Here is an 11,248-nt window from a genome sequence, read left to right on the forward strand (position 1 = left end):
GATCTATCATATAGACCTTCTAATTTTGTAACCACTTGTTAGATATTTTAAAGTAAAAGAACAGATTGCTCAGGTACAGGTACTATAGTAAAAAAAAAAAAAAACGATCTGAAGAGAGAAGGAGAAGTCTGTTGAGCTTGATGCTTTAGCTTTTACTACCTGTAAGTCCAGAGAGAATTTCTCCTTCTTTATCTGGGACTGGAGAGCATTTTTTTCCTTGTTCCCATCTTGAGACAATATCTCACATTTTGACTGTTTCTGCAGGACACTCACTTTTCTGAAGTCTGGTTTTTAATCTCCACTTGGGAAAACAATTTGTGCCCTTTGGGTAGTGACAGATTCCTAGAAATTAGCTGTCTCTGATAGCTCTGGTAGCTGGCTTCGTCTTTAGAGATAGGGCAAAGAGCGGGTCCATTCAAGAGGTGCTCAGTGTTGAGCCACTATTTCACCATATCAAAAGAAGCCAGTTGAGGCAGTTCAGGCATGTGACTAGCATGCCTGCAGTGGACCTTTTGGGTGGGGTAGAACCCAGGTACTCTGGAGAGATTTGGCTGGATAGATATAGGTATATAGCATGTGTCACTTTGAGTTTGATTGATGCCTTTGACCTTGGGACTTTCCCACCTGTCACCTGACTTGAAGTGTGCAGCGAAGCATGACCAGAAGTGTGCCAGGCACGTGACTAGGCCTCTCCTCTCAGACTGATGAATTTGTGTGCATCTTAACTATTCAGAATAAATGAATAAAAGGCAGGTTTGTGATGACACCTGAGGCACAGAAGAAAAGAAAAAAAATCTAGACCTGGGCTGCTAATTAAGCAATGCACTATATACAGACACATTTGACTGCTTGCATCACTAAAAAACCCATTAACCCATTAAAACTCTGAAGAATGGACGTTTGCTTTGATGCGGATACGTCAGAGTAAGGCATTCCTGAGACATTGTTGCATCACTGTTCTGGGTAATACACCAGATCAGGGATGCATCAGAATCTTCGGTCAAAGCACATATGGCTGCTTATAGACACAGATTGATCATGGTAGTTAGCCTGCTTCTGTCAATTTTTCCTATGTTTTCTGTTAAGTAAGTGTAGGTGGCAGCTGGCCATTAGTTGGAGCTTGGAGGAGGCAACTTTAAACTGGGACCTGACAAGACTGGCATTGCTCTGCTTAGTTCCTACTGCAGTGATCCTGTTGCTTCTACTCATACTATCCTACTCTGTTATCTTGTAATATTGTACATACGTCAAAGGTTTAACTGACTGATGAAATACACATTGCTCCACATATTATGCATATTATCAGACTCATTATTAACTTTCTAAGCTTATTGAATACAAAGTATTCAGCAGCAGTCATGATAAGAAAGCGGCTTGATTTAACAAAGGAAAGCTTTCTTCTTGCTCCATGATCAACCTCCAACTGTTAAATGTTTACTCAATATTACTGCAATGTAACAACAAAGTCAGTTTTTTCTAAACCCAAAACATCCCTTTCACATTCCCATAGACTGGGGTTGTCACCGAATTAGGTTCTGTGTGAAAAATAGGCTTTAGGTACTGACTTGCTTTTAGAACCAGCCTTAAGTGGCCTTTAGAGACACTACAGTTTTTACTGTAGTGTAAAAACTGTAGGAATTCCTCCTCTCTATACTTACACTCAATGAGCTCCTCCCTAACAAATGCCAAGTTATTTTCTCCATACTGTTTATATGTGCGTGTAATTTCATCGCAAAAATCCAACATCGGTGTACTCAAGTGCATAAGATGGAACACAATTAATTCTGAAAAAATACAAACCAAGAGTTGTTTGTTAACAGTATAGTTTTTTAACCTCTTACCACCCACCGGGTCCCTGGTGACAGGCTAGCCATGTCAGATGCCGGTCATTTAAGCGACCAATAATTTTTTGGAATTTAAATTGTGCTGACTCACTTTGTTCAGCACAACCCAGAGTAAAATGAAACATAAAACATAGTAGAACTTATTTTGTTAGACACAAGAACAATTCGAGCATCTTTTTTGGGAGCCAAACCCAGGCTTAAAAGTTTTGCCGTACCCCTGGGACCAGCGCAAAATTGTGTGGCAGGTCCTGGCATGGAAGCTGAGGGTCCAGCCAGCCGGAGAAAAGACCGGTTGATGCCTGGATGTGCATTGGAGCCGCACCACCCCCACAGCGCAGACTTTGCTACCCGCACAGAGCGTTTCAGGTGTTGCTTATGCAAAAGAGAATTGCAACAATACAGCGTGTTTCTCTGCTTCAAGACGCCTGCAACCTTTCACACGGTAAGCATGTCTGTTATAGCCTGCGCTTCATAAATGTCTGTTTGATTATTCAAACCTGGTTTAAAACGTGACTCATTTGTTGTCCAAAAACATTTCCTCTTGATATGGAAAGTTACTGATTTAAAAATATATGTATATTTTCAAGTTTTTAGCTGGATGTGAAACATATGATAAACTCTTGAGCATATTTATATTGCAAAATCCATAATGGTTATGGCAAAATCTTTACCATAGATCATTTATAGGGAACAAAAAAAAAAGAGGAAAGGAGGATAAAGTGTCACTTCAGCAAAGCTGCTGGGAGACAGAAGTGTTCACACGTTTTTAACAAAAGGCTTAAAACACAAAACTCTAATATCAGTTACAACTGGTAAGATGATGAGTTTTACTTCTCACTGTCCACATTATGGTATGCTACTTTTGCTCTGTGGGACTGCAAAAATGTCTTTGTATTGATGGTATAAACCAGACTTTCTACTTTTTACTGTTTTTTCTTCTTTTGTTCACTCCTAGGCTGATAAAAAATCCAAAGACATCCGCTAACCACAAACACAGAACCCACTAACTAAATAACTATTAGCCTTACCTTCTGCTTGGATTTTAGATGTATTCCTCATGTTTACAGTCAGTCTACTATATAGGACTTGCTGCTTACACCCTGAGTTACACAATGAGTCTTTCAGATGTCCACAATGGAATAACCAGCTGCACACGTAGTTACACTGGACACCGCATGGTCTTAATTTTATTAGCCCTCGACTCAGCGGCAAAATGCTTACAATTAGTTACGGGGTCAGTTTCCTTTTCATCAGAATTATTTGCCGTCATCCAGACATAAGTTGAGCAATGGTTTTTACCAATTTCTCATCAAATCATAAAGGGAAGCTGGATTTAAAAAGAACATGGGATATAAGTTAAGGAAATACAAATATAAGTGTGACTATGGAGCACATCTCCTTCAGCGTTCATGATGACCCAAGTGGATGACATCAGGTGTTTCTCTCAGTCAGCTGACCAACTGTCTAGGGAAAAAAATCAGCTAATAGTTATTTAGCTAGTGGGTTCTGTGTTTGTGGTTAGCGGATGTCTTTGAATTTTTTATCAGCCTAGGAGTGAACAAAAGAAGAAAAAACAGTAAAGATGTAGACTGTGAAAGTCTGGTTTATACCATCAATACAAAGACATTTTTGCAGTCCCACAGAGCAAAAGTAGCATACCATAATGTGAACAGTGAGAAGTAAAACTCATCATCTTACCAGTGGTAACTGATATTAGAGTTTTGTGTTTTAAGCCTTTTGTTAAAAACGTGTGAACACTTCTGTCTCCCAGCAGCTTTGCTGAAGTGACACTTTATCCTCCTTTCCTCTTTTTTTTGTTCCCTATTAATGATCTATGGTAATTAATAAAGATTTGTCATATTGTCCCTATAAAACACCATGTTTTTATAGAAATTATTATGATACAGAGATTAAGATTCTTGTTGCACAATGTGCATGAAGTAAATAAAAAGTAATTTTATTAAGAGTGAATGTACTTTTATGTTTACCAACAGCTCGGGAAGTCCTCGGTCCAAACTGACTTTATAGTTTATAAATGTCAACTCAGGAAGCTCCTGTTGTGACCTCCCATCTGCGAGCATGCACAAACACACAAACACACACACACACACACACACAGATTTGTTTCTCTTTTCATCTATATCCTACTACTAAGATGAGTGATTGAAAAAGAAAAACAGCTGTTTCTATAAAGCAAAAAAGAGAAAAAAAAAGATTTCTAAAAAGGAAAATTTATTTTATTTATTTTTATTTTATTTTATTTTATTTTAATTTTCCTCAAATGTGTCAAATATATATTTTTATGTATATTTAAATGTCCACTGAGCTGTGAGCCATGGGGCGGTAATGCACTTTAACATTGGTTGCCAACCAAGAAGAAGAAGAAGCTATGAGCCAGGAGGGAGGGGGTGAGTGAGAGAGGGATTCCTTTATGCTACGATTCAGCACAGCAAGGGAGGGGGTGAGTAACTCAAATATGCTGTTAGCATGTTAGCTGAGCGATGCTACTGTGAACCGAGGAGCTATTATCTTGATGTGAGCTTCTACTCAGGGTTTTTTTCTTCCAATTCAGAGCAGAAATGTTTTTCTTAAGAAACTGGCTGTTGTTTATTTTCCCCACAATTTTAATTTTAAGCTAGATATATTTCTACTAATGAAAATAGTTTGCTAACAGCAACAGGGATGAGTCAGTGAGTCAGTTGGGCTTGTGAATCATGATTCACGAGTCAGTAAAGTGATTCTCGAGTATTGAACAATTCGTTCACAATTCACACTTCACTATAAAGAAGAACTCAGTAAGTACAAACAACCATAGTTTAAGGACATTTTCTAAAATAAAAAGGATTCATCATTGCAGTTTGTGGGGGAAAAAAAGGTGTCACATTAACCCTTTAAGACCTACCATAGAACCAAATCCGCCACAGCTTATATTATATTTTTACATGCTGTGGAGCCATTTTTGGGAGCATTTCAAGTTGCTATACATCAATACAACCATTATAGCCCAAATTTTAATGATATGTATGCATTAAGTGCATAGTAATTACATAAATTGCATAAAAGTGCAATAAACTAAAAAGAAATTTAAAATCGTTTTTGTTTTTTTAACATATATTTCTAGTTAGAGAAATTTAAGAGGCTTATCCCTCAAAACTGTAAATACAAAAAAGTTGCACAAAATAGTTTCCCACCACAGGAAATTTACTTTAAGTGTCTTCATAGTTTTATTTTTGAAATACACCAATTTTTATATACTGCAGGAAAAACGAAAATAATTAAATAATAAATAAATAATAAATAATAATAATAAAGAAACGACACAGAAAGTCATAGAGTCAAACATAACTTTTAAAAACACAAGTATAGGCTCATAAGGTCCTGATGGTAAAAAACTACATTTCCACAAAATGACGTCACTTCCGGTTTCGGGCAGGTCATGGCGGACATGCGATAGTTCGCACTGATGGATGTAGGAAGTGTTACAAACAGCTGATCGGATCGGCAAAGCGTGTTTCTGGAATATTATGTTTTTGTTGCTGCAAGTGCTTTTTATGCAGGTTTTGCAAAGCTATATGTGGAAGGAAACTGTGACCTAGGACAAGCTGATGGCATAAGATGTAAGTACAACTCCTCCGGTTTCATATGCAAAAAAAATTATTGCGCTAGCTTACGTGGTTGCAGTGCTACCGGGATTTAAAAATAGTTACGCAAAACAGAGCGTGCCCGCTCTGACCGGCTTTAAAGGGTTAAAAACAAATCAGTAGATTCACAAATTATGGATACAGACTCTTTTCAGCTATAGAGGTAGAGGTACACTTCATGTACTGATTAACATACAGTTCAAAGACTTGCATTAGTGTGCGCACTTGGGCACCTCTTATTTAGCATGGTTATAACATTATGGATTTTGCTATATAAATATGCTCAAGAGTCTATCTATCTGTTTGACATCCAGCTAAAAACTTGAAAATATACATGTATTTTTAAATCATACATGTATCTTACCAGTTGTAACTGATATTAGAGTTTTGTGTTTTAAGCCTTTTGTTAAAAACGTGTGAACACTTCTGTCTCCCAGCAGCTTTGCTGAAGTGACACTTTATCCTCCTTTCCTCTTTTTTTTGTTCCCTATTAATGATCTATGGTAAAGATTTTGCCATAACCATTATGGATTTTGCAATATAAATATGCTCAAGAGTTTATCATATGTTTCACATCCAGCTAAAAACTTGAAAATATACATATATTTTTAAATCAGTAACTTTCCTTATCAAGAGGAAAGGTTTTTGGACAACAAATGAGTCACGTTTTAAACCAGGTTTGAATAATCAAACAGACATTTATGAAGCGCAGGCTATAACAGACATGCTTACCGTGTGAAAGGACCTTTATGCTGCGCACTGTGACTCACAGCAATGGTCGCGGGTCAGCCCTGACTTTGTGTTAAACTAATCCTAAAGTAATAATGTTATTTCTAATCACTGATATACCACAACTTTATCCTTTCAACAGCTACTGAAAGTTAGGGGACCTAGCTTCTATCGGATATTTATATAGAGATCCTCCAGCTTCAAACTGTATTACCCTTCAAGGACCTGAAGCTCCATAAAGCGCCCCTCCGACAGCCAAACCATCTGTTCTCCGATTGGATAGTTAATTTTGTGATTGACATGACATTGACCAATCAGATGAAAGGAAAAAAATAGGCTCAAAATTCGTACTTGAGTGCAGAGTTTCACATGTATTTTTTGGCTAAGTCCACATACAAATCTTTTTTACACATACAAATCCTGATTTAAAAGTACAAAAACTGATTTACAAGTATAAAATATTTATGACCACAATTTGAGCCCATAGTCTTTTCTCTGGCTGGCTGGACCCTCAGCTTCCATGCCAGAATCTGCCACACAACTTCGCACTGGTCCCTGGGGTACGGCAAAACTTGTAACCCTTAGTTCGGCTCCCAAAAAAGATGCTCGAGTTGTTCTTGTGTCTAAAAAAAATAAGTTCTACTATGTTTTATGTTTCATTTTACTCTGGGCTGTGCTGAACAAAGTGAGTCAGCACAATTTAAATTCCAAAAAATTATTGGTTGTTTAAATGACCGGCATCTGACATGGCTAGCCTGTCACCAGGGACCCAGTGGGTGGTAAGAGGTAAAAAAAATACTATACTGTCAACAAACAACTCTTGGTTTGTATTTTTTCAGAATTAATTGTGTTCCATCTTATGCACTTGAGTACACGATGTTGGATTTTTGCGATGAAATTACACGCACATATAAACAACGGACTCGTTCCCGGTGGGTGATGGGCTCCGCCAGGGCTTCCCTTTGTCACCGGTTCTGTTCATAATTTTTATGGACAGGATTTCTAGGCGCAGCCAAGTGGCGGAGGGCTTTCACTTTGGTGGCCTCAGAATCTCATCTCTGCTTTTTACGGATGATGTGGTTCTGTTGGCTTCATCGGGTGAGGGCCTCCAGCTCGCACTGGAGCGGTTCGCAGCCGAGTGTGAAGCAGCGGGAATGAGGATCAGCACCTCCAAATCTGAGGCCATGGTTCTCAGCCGGAAAAGGGTGGAGTGCCCACTCCGGGTCGGGGATGAGTTCCTGCCCCAAGTGGAGGAGTTCAAGTATCTCGGGGTCTTGTTCGTGAGTGATGGGAGAAGGGAGCCGGAGATCGACAGACGGATTGGGGCTGCAGCTGCAGTAATGCGGACGCTGCACCGGTCCGTCGTGGTGAAGAGGGAGCTGAGTGTAAAAGCGAAGCTCTCAATTTACCGGTCGATCTACGTCCCTACCCTCACCTATGGCCACAAGCTGTGGGTAGTGACCGAAAGAACGAGATCGCGGATACAAGCGGCAGAAATGAGCTTCCTCCGAAGGGTGGCTGGCCTCTCCCTTAGAGATAGGGTGAGAAGTTCGGCCATCCAGGAGGGGCTCAGAGTAGAGCCGCTGCTGCTCCACATCGAAAGGAGCCAGCTGAGGTGGTTCGAGCATCTGACAAGGATGCCTCCTGGGCGCCTCCTGGGTGAGGTATTCTGGGCATGTCCCACCGGGAGGAGGCCCCGGGGCAGACCCAGGACACGCTGGAGAGATTATATCTCTCGGCTGGCCTGGGAACGCCTTGGTGTTCCCCCGGATAAGCTGGAGGAGGTGGCTGGGGATGGTCTGGGCCTCTCTGCTTAGGCTGCTGCCCCCGCGACCTGGCCTAGGATAAAGCGGATGAAGATGGATGGATATAAACAGTATGGAGAAGATAACTTGGCATTCGTTAGGGAGGAGCTCATTGAGTGTAAGTATAGAGAGGAGGAATTCCGACCGTGATTTCTCATTCATGTGCTCTGCATTGTGCATCGTATTGAGACTGTAAATATATGTCCTTGTAACATGATTATTTCTTTTCAGAATAAAGGGCTAAGAAAGAAAATATTTAAGTTGAGTTAAGTGGTAAAAAAAAATTCTTCATAGACACTGGAATTTTTGGAAAACTTTGGAAAGTTGAGATGTTCATTTTTATTGTTAGATGTTCAGTATAGTAAGCCATGTAAATAATAAATCTTTGATATAATGTATATTTTGTCACTACTTATTCTTTTTAAATGAATTGAAAAAATCAATGTGAAGCGTTGTTTGGGAAGCTAAAGAGTGAGCTCTTTTCAGTGGGCTGAGTCATAAGAGAGCTTGAATTATCATCATTACTGCTTCGGTTCACACCAGAGAACTCTGAGTTTATTTAAAAATAATAATATGATAAGTTAACATACATGTCTGTGTTTTCATATATGAGATAACATTTCCTGGGGTGCCAATTTGTTTTTTTGGGTTTTTTTGTCCAGCTCTAGTAAAGTTCACCTCGACGATTACTACTTAAGAATTAAAACATAGATGTGCAACATGTCAAGACTGATTCTTTCTAAGCCCTAGTTTGGCTCGCAAAGGAGTACATTTACACTAAGTGTCAGATTTTGGCTGACATTTAAATGGATTTATGATAAGGGACTCATTAAATAAAAGCGGAAACATTTAAACACATTGAGGAAGCTCGTCAACAGGAAGCTTCTCAGACAAACAAATTCCTGTAATAAAATTACCCAGTCATGTGGTCTGCCATTCTGTGTATTATCACCTCTTGCAATAGCTGCAGCAGTCACATTTGGGGTTGTGTTTATTTGGTTTAAATGACTGATTAACCGATTAACTTGCATTAATGCAGTTATAGCGTTAACATCAATTTAACGAGATTAACGCTGACAGCACTACTTAAAAATAATCAGTTTGCACCCTGATGAGACTGAGCTAAAACTTTTCAACGTTTCAATGTTCTCATAGCGGGTTTGTGATAGGAGAGCACGACTCAGGAGAGGGATAAAAAAAGCAAAGAGTTTTTAATTAGGGAAAATATAACAAAACAAAAATTTGATACAGACAAACAAAGAAGAAGTTCATGAGCATGGCAACATTAACTCATAAAGCAAAATACTGGAAAGCTGAGGCACAACAATAATGCAGAAGACAGGAAATGAGGACATAAGCTGCTAAAAATACTATATACCTAATGAGAGAATGAGGAAAGTGGAAAAAAATCAATTTTATTTATAAAGTGAAAAATAACAACTACAGTCACCTCAAGGCACCTTACATTGTAAGGTAGACCCTACAATAATAAACAGGTTACTATGTAAGCGGAGGGACAGGTGAGGTGAATCTAGAGAAAGGTAGGTGGGAGTGGCAGCAAGTAAAATGACAGCAGAGTGCAGGATGGGAATATAAAAAGCAGACTGACTGAATAAAGAAAGACAGAAAACCAAAAGCATCACAGGTCTGTTTGCTTTGACATTAAAAGATCTAAACAGAGAAAAGTCTCATTGTTTCATCAACGACAGCAGTATTATTGTAATTCTTTCTTTTAATACTTTAAGTACATTTTCCTAATTTTAACAATTTCATTCTTCTAAAATTTTTCCTGTTTCCTATTTTATTTTCACTACAGGAGTAGTGTGCCTTCTGTAATTGTGATTTCCGGCATGATGGCGCCTGTGTTTGGCTTTCCCGCTGTCGGGTGTAGCTGTTTTCGCTCTATTGTTGTGTTTTTTCTCTCTACTCTGCTGTTTTTTAACTGTTTTAATGATGTTCTGGCTGCCTTGGTCTACGACCGTCTGACGCTATTATCCATCCGTTCGTCAATGACGGCCAAAGATGTTTTTTCCTCTTCCATTTGTGGGACTTTCCATTCTCCACTCTTTTTCCCGCATTCCTCTGGTACCTTCCACCCTCTGCCTGTGACTGAATCTTCGGCCAGCGCTTTCAGCGTTCCCCGTAGACTACGGAGAAGAAGAGGAAAGAGATCAGGCATCCAGGTGAAGTTTAGGCTCCTTTGGCGGCGGGGGCTGATTAGAAAGCGATGTCGGGCGTTTTCTGTTGCCTACGCACATGACAGCTATATGGAGAGGCCTGGCTCTCCGAGGTCGTGTTATCTCAGAAGGGTTCATCCAGACTCTTCTGCTGACTGGTTTTTTATCCTCTCGGTGAGTGGAATATATGAACATGAAGGCTCTGATCTCGGGAATTTACGCCCTTTAGCTCGAGAAACTCGAGCTTCTACCAACAACAATGTTTTCACCCCGCTGTCTATGGCGCTCTTTAATGCCCGATCTTTGGCGAATAAATCGTTTGTGCTTAACGATTTCATTGTTTCTAAAAATCTGGACTTCCTGTTTTTGACTGAGACCTGGCAACGGGGTTCGGATTATTCGTCTACTATTGAAATGTGCCCAAACGGCTTCTCTGTCATTAGCCAGCCTCGAGGATCTGGTCGTGGAGGAGGCCTCGCGGTGGCATTTCGGAGCCGTTTAGACTGCCGTGCAGTGAAAGTTGGACACTTTCTGTCTTTTGAGCTGCAGCTCATCAAAATCGGAAAGAAGGATCCTTTTCACTGTGCACTGGTTTGTCGCCCTCCTGGCCCAAACAGCTCGTTCTTAGCTGAGTTTAGTGATTTTCTGTCCTCTACTATGAGGTTGTCTAAATTGCTTCTTGTGGGAGATTTTAATATACATGTCGATGATGAGTCCGACCCCTTTGCTAGGGGTTTTACCAGCATTATGGACTCTTTTCAATTTATCCAACATGTATCTGGCCCCACACACAACAAAGGCCATACATTGGACCTTGTCTTTTCTTTGGGTCTGAATATTGATTTTATTTGTTCTAAGGACATTTTTATTTCTGACCATTATTGTGTCTTTTTTAATATGTCTTTTTGTGAGCCTATGTCTCCTGTTCATCGGACAGTCATTTCCCGTACTATAAACCCCTCCACAGCACAGAAGTTCTCTGATGCTTTTAAATTAACATTATCCCCACAAAACGATGTTGATTTTTCTATAGATCTATTCAATTATCATTG

This window comes from Simochromis diagramma, unplaced genomic scaffold, assembly GCF_900408965.1.
Source record: "Simochromis diagramma unplaced genomic scaffold, fSimDia1.1 OVJJ01000271.1, whole genome shotgun sequence".
Classification (NCBI taxonomy): Eukaryota; Metazoa; Chordata; class Actinopteri; order Cichliformes; family Cichlidae; genus Simochromis; species Simochromis diagramma.